The sequence below is a fragment of the Colobus angolensis genome, unplaced genomic scaffold (genome assembly GCF_000951035.1).
Source record: "Colobus angolensis palliatus isolate OR3802 unplaced genomic scaffold, Cang.pa_1.0 Scaffold202, whole genome shotgun sequence".
Classification (NCBI taxonomy): Eukaryota; Metazoa; Chordata; class Mammalia; order Primates; family Cercopithecidae; genus Colobus; species Colobus angolensis.
In genome coordinates, this window is record NW_012115178.1 from 1,696,844 (window position 1) to 1,703,094 (window position 6,251).

The following is a 6,251-nucleotide window of genomic DNA, read 5'->3' on the forward strand; positions in this document are numbered from 1 at the left end:
AGGGGGGAAGGAAGAAAGGAAGGAAGGAAGGAAGGAAGGAAGGAAGGAAGGAAGGAAGGAAAGAAAGAAAGAAACTTTGGCTTATTATCACAACAGGATTAAAAACAAAGGATGGATAATCCCAAAGATTTTGCAAAGGATGTATCAAGATTTGGTGATCTGGAAAGTGGGTACATAGAAAGAGGGAGATATTGAAGGTGAATTGAAGATCTGAAGATTGTTTAATATTTTAGCTTCATTCCATTAATAAAGTGGTTCTTTTATACTTCATGGCCACAACAGAAACAAGAGATTCACAAGGAACTGGTTTAATATTGGTTGTCTTCCAAATAGAGGCAGACAAATTGGCTTCCCCAATGGGAGCCAGAACCTAAAGAGATATTGTGGAAGGTCTGGTTCATGTTACCAGATGACAAGGGAACAGGTGAAGAAGGATTCATAATGACATGGCTCAGGGAGCAGAGACACAAGAACCAGAAGATAAATGTGTGGCATGTAAATGTCCTTTGGGATTACAGAAATACTTGAGGAGAAAGCCTGATAAAACAGTAAATTAGTGTGGGTTACGAGATCTTAAAGAAAAGTAGATTTTACTTATATATTTTTTCCACCTAAAACACTTAGAACAGAAAAAGGGGCTTTAGAGGAGAATTAATGAAATCTGTTGGAGTTTAATCAGTAATAATAATATGTGAAGGTTAGTTAATAATAATGTTCTAAAGTTTATCTGTTAGTTGTGACAATGGTACCACAGTAATATGAGATGTTACCAATACAGGAAAATGGGTGTGGGGTATACGGGAATTTGCTATTCTATTTTTAACTATTCTTGAATAAACATTTGTTTAAAACAAAATAAAAGAAGAAAAAGTAAAAAGCACTTGCTAATATACGCAAATTTCAAGTTTTGGCTTACATTCTTAGAACAGTTGTTAGCACATATAATAAACCCTCAATGAATGATAAATAATAATATTAATATCAGTAAATGTGCAATGTAGACACATTTAAAAGTGTCTACAATTAAAAGTTTGAGAGCTTGATGTAATAAAAACAAAGTTTTCGAAATATTGATTTAGTGACTTTTTGGTGGTTGACCTGCATAAAGACAGTAGATGCTGTAGATTTTGAGAGTTCGGTTAGAAAACTTTCCACCTCTCCATACCTCGGTTTTCATGTCTGTAATGATGACATTTTGGGCCTTTTTGAGGAGTGAATGAGTTATTAAATGTCAAGTACTTAGAACAGTCTTTGTCACAAAGAAAGGGTTAAGTATTATTATTACAATTATTTGTGTTACCATTGTATTATTCTTATATTGAGGCTTACTAAAGAAGAAAATAAGGATAGTTTTGACAAAATGGGGGGAAAAGCAGCAAGTTTGAAGAGAGAGTAATCAGCTAAGACAGAAATACCTAGCAGAAACTTGGCAACACGAGTCTGGAAAATTTTATATAGAAGGGATCATTTAAAGCATGAGCATAAATGAGAAAGAGAAGAGTCAAGATCTTAGCCTTTTGAAGTAACTTCAGCCAAAGGACAGACAAAAGTAGACAAACTCACAAAGGAAGAATAAAAAGAGATAGAAGAGTCCAGCTATTATAGTCTCAGACAGTAAAAGAATAATAATTTATTAATTATTATTATTCTTTTTTTGAGACAGTCTTACTCTGTCACGCAGGCTGGAGTGCAGTGCCATGATCTTGGCTCATTGCAACCTATGCCTCCTAGGTACAAGTGAATCTTGACCCCCAAGTAACTTGGACTACAGGCACATATCACTTCACCCACCTCATTTTTGTATTTCTAGTAGAGATGGGATTTGTTTTGTTGGCCAGAATGGTCTGGAACTCCTGACCTCAAGTGATCCACCCACCTCAGCCTCTCAAAGTGCTGGGATTACAGGCATGAGCCACCACGCCCAGCTTAGAATAATGATTTATAAAAAGGGAAGGTGGTAAGTCAACGTTGTTGGATTCCTCAAATGAGACCAAATAAAATGAGGTCTAAGGAAAGCAAGAAGAGTCACTTGTGCCCTGAAACAAATAGTTCCAAATAGCATAATTATGGAAGAAGTCAAATAAGGATATTTATATTCATTATGCACATAATTTTTACATGTTTTCCACTCTTTGAATATAAGCTTCCCAGGACAAATGTTATATCTCATTTGTTTGGTGATGTATGCCTGTGCATGCTGTACAGTAAGCATTCAATAATATATGCTGAATTAATGAATAAAATATTTAAAAATACAAGTCAATCTTCTAAAAAATCGTCTATATTATAATGCAAATCTACTACTAAAAAAGTGGCTGGAACTAGGGCTACAGAATTTCAAACTAGTAACAACATTTTTTCCAAGAAAAAAAAAAAGCCAAGAATATACATCACCACATCATTCCAGTATTAACTACATGCAGCTTTTTTATCAAGAGGAGTCACCATGTTTTTCATCACCTCCAATACTATAGCTATCCTGAACATTCTTCTCGTCATTGTTGTTCATTGCATTTTTCAATACCCGTTTTGAAAACAAAACAAAGCATCCATGTTGCCCAATGTGAGCATGAAGTATATTTTCCACTAAGATTGCTTTACAATAAATAAAATTGTACTATACTGATCATAGTCTTTAAGCTATTTCATTATATTTAATTGCTCTTATGAAAAAATCCTGTAAAATAAACTTGTATGACAATTTTTAAGTAAATTTGCTGATTCCTTAAGTAATTGGAAGCCATGGATGATGAATAAAGGTATGCTAAAGTCATATCTTGTTTGAGAATTAGGTTATTAATATTCATCATGCTAATAATGAAACGCAAAGTCAAGTATTTCACAGAAACGGGACGTAAACTACCAAACCACTAAAGACTTTGAAACCTAGAGTTTAATGAATGATTATAAAGTGGACATTTATGCAACCACCTTCATTGCCACCCCCTTAGAAATTTCCAATGTTCTCAGCAAAACCATTCCCATGACCTGACTTGCAGCTTGTTGCCTACCATCTTTGTTTTTATGGTCCTTCGTCACACTACCTTAGTAGGCATATCTGAAGGGTAGTTGAGCTTTGCCTATTCTCAAATTTATATAAATGGAATCATACTTCATGTATCTTATGGGTGTGTCTTTAAAAAATTTAAGGAACAATGTCACCATGATAATTTCATAGAAGTCAACATTAAAGAAAGGGAAATAAGAAAAAGGCAAAAAATAAGATGTTAAGAATAAGATGTTTCAGAGCTCATATTAAATATAAATGGACTGAGAGCCATTTATATTTAAAAGAACAAACATTCAATTTGAATAAACAAAAAGGAAAATCTATAAATGCTGTTTTACAGAAATATACACAAAATGACATAGAATGGTTTGAAATAAATAAAAGCTAAAAATATATTGAGCCAGTAGAAATAAAGAGAAAGTAAACTTGAAAATAATATATCAGCAACTTTCCTGGCACAAAGTATTCAGCACATAAAAACTAGATAACTTGAGGAGAGTTTAATAAAAGAACTGGCCAAACATTGGCATTGCCTGTAGTTCTCACTACTTGGAAGGCTGAGGGGGAAGGATCCCTTGAGCCCAGGAGTTTGAGGCTGTAGTGGATAACCTGTGCACAGCCACTGCACTCCAGCCTAGGCAACCCCAACTCCAACAAAGAAGAAATAACTATTTACAAAGAATGGTTAAGGTGTGGGAAAACCAACACTAGTTAGAGCTGGAAATTATTAGCACCACTAGGTCCCAGTGGATAAAGGGAGGGAAACATTACTGAAACCCCAAGTTTATAAGGAGTGGGCCATTTGACAACAGCAATGACCTTTGGTCAAAACCTACAGTTACATGGCAACTCCACAAGAAGAAGCCTGTAAAATTAGGAACCCAATTTCATTCTCCACCCTTCCTGGGATATTCTGCCAAGAATCCCCCTTAGTCTAATCTAACAGAATCCAGAGGGCAGGAGGACCTCTTGATGTGTTCCACAAACCAGCATTCAGAAGCAGAGCAGGATAGAAAAGGGCAGAGAGTGGATATGGATGGAAAACATGAGATTTTCAGCACAAATAACAATAAAAGGTAAAGGAGAATTCCATTTAAAAGCATTAAATGAAAACATGGAAGAATTGGAAGCCATTATCTTAAGTAAAATAACTCTGAAACAGAAAATGCTGTGTCTTCTCATTTAGAAGTGGGAGCTAAATAATGTGTACACATGGTCCTAGAGAGGGGAATAACAGACACTGGAGCCTCGGAAGGGAAGGAGGGTAGTGGGTTGAAGGATCAGAAATTACGGAATGGATACAATGTACAATATTCGGATGTCTGTAACACTGAAAACCCAAACTCCACCACTAGGCAATATATCCATTAAACAAAACTGCATGTGTATCTCTTAGATTTATACAAATTAATTAATTAGTTAATTTAAAAGACAGAGGGAGATCTCTCATAAGGTTAAAAATTTCAAAGATGGCCAGGCGCGGTGGCTCAAGCCTGTAATCCCAGCACTTCCGGAGGCCGAGGAGCGCAGATCATGAGGTCAGGAGATGGAGACCATCCTGGCTAACACGGCGAAACCCCGTCTCTACTAAAAATACAAAAAATTAGCTGGGCGTGGTGGTGGGCGCCTGTAGTCCCAGCTACTCGGGAGGCTGAGGCTGGAGAATGGGTTGAACCTGGAGGCGGGGCTTGCAGTGAGCCGAGATCGCGCCACTGCACTCCAGCCTGGGCGACAGAGCGAGATCCATCTCAAGAAAAAAAAAAAAAAAAAAAAAATTCAAAGATATATAGGAGGTTTTATGTACCAATAAATATATCATTAAGTATTTACAGCAAAAAGCATAAGCAACATAAGAATAATGTGATGAAACTTGTGGAGTGACAGTTTAAAATCTGACACGAATAGAACTGAAAAAAATGTATATGTTGACAAAGGTACTTAGTAAACATATACAGAGGGAGCTCTGTACCTAATTAAAAAACATTTTTTTCTAAAAACTCAGAAAAAAAAATCATCTACTAAGAAATAAAATAAGCCTCAATAATTTCCAAAAGACAGAACATTTATAGAACACATTCTCTTACTGCAATTCAGTAACTAGAATTTACTAAGCACTAATTTTGCATTCTAATTTAATTCATACATTGCTACAAGGAAAATGTTATTATCTTCATTTCAGAAATAAATTCTAAAACTGAAGGAAAAATATACTGATTTTAAAATATTGTGGAGATAGTAAAGAAAATCAGATATCAGCTATATATATTCTTACAGCAGAATGAAGTGATAAAAATAAGGGGATAAAAGAAGATAGTGCCAGAAGATTATATATAATATACACAGATTATATATATGCACATATATTTTTCTAGAAAGACGAAACAGATCAGAAGAAAAAATCAAATTTTTTAAATGGAATTTCTCTAAACTGAATATCCAATTGTTGAAATTGAAAGAGCCCACTTGGTACCAGGCAAAATGAAAGGAGAAACATGACTAAACACATCTCATGAACATTTGTTTCTATTTCAAAACTTGTTCACCTTGTTAATCACAAGTATGAAGCTATAAAAACCTGATAACAATCACAAAATGCATACTGTTTTTATAGTTTGCCTTTGGAAACAAATTACAGAACACTGATCTTGTTTATGTTTAAAAAAAACATACTATGTGCGTGTGTGTGCGCGCGCAAGAACCCATACAAATAAACAGAATGGAACTGGAAGGACACATACATGCAGTGAAGATTGGTTACCTGAAGGAGGTAGTCAAAACTTCATGGCGACTCAAACTATTGAGCTAAAGAATATTTTCAGCCTCATCTGGGACAATAGATAGACACCCAATGCTCGGCAGTCAAGCAACATAATTAAAGTGCAAGTGAAAACTGCAAGCACCGGCATTCAAACCAGGGTAACTGGCCGAGGCAGTTTCACTGCATAGATCAATTAAGTGGGAAGCGTCATTTAAAAGATCATCCTATTTTCCAGCCATGTTTCTTAGCTGAAGTTCACTATAGTACCTTCAGTGAGACATGAATGTGTCATTAAAGTTTTTGAAAATTTTGTTGCAACATTTTTGTAATGTCCATGTATTTGTGGCTCAATCAGCAGTAGCAATTGTTCTGATTCCCTGTGGTTCCCTAAGACAGCCCACTGAGTTGAGAGAGTTGTAATTTCTGAGTTCCTGCAGTTCACATAGCTACCTAGAAAGTGATACATGTAAACAATCACATCGT